Genomic DNA, 475 nt, shown 5'->3' on the forward strand with positions numbered 1-475 from the left:
CACCCTGGCCACACAAGGGGAAACAGCAGAGAGAAAGAACAGAAGTAGGACCTACTAGTGACACCCTCCAACCACCCACTCACTGAGACAGAAACAACAGAGGGAATGTAAAGAAGTAGGACCTACTAGTGACACCCTCCAACCACCCACTCACCGAGACAGAAAAACAACAGAGGGAAAGAACAGAATTACGTAGGAGCTACAAGAGCCACCCTCCAACCGCCCGCCTCATCAAAGCACTTAACCCACAACAGAGGGAAAGAAAAAAAAATAGGGCCAACCAGTGGTACCCTCCAACCACCCACTCAGACGGAAACAACAGAGGGAAAGAACAGAAGTAGGACCCAACTAGTTACACCCTCCAACCACCCAAACGTTGACGCAAAAAACAAACACAAAAATAAAAAACAATAGAAAGACACTTAGAAACAAAAGAGGTAGTGTAGAGAAGTAGGACCAACTAGTGACACCCTCC

This window comes from Aplysia californica, unplaced genomic scaffold (genome assembly GCF_000002075.1).
Source record: "Aplysia californica isolate F4 #8 unplaced genomic scaffold, AplCal3.0 scaffold00372, whole genome shotgun sequence".
Taxonomy (NCBI): domain Eukaryota; kingdom Metazoa; phylum Mollusca; class Gastropoda; order Aplysiida; family Aplysiidae; genus Aplysia; species Aplysia californica.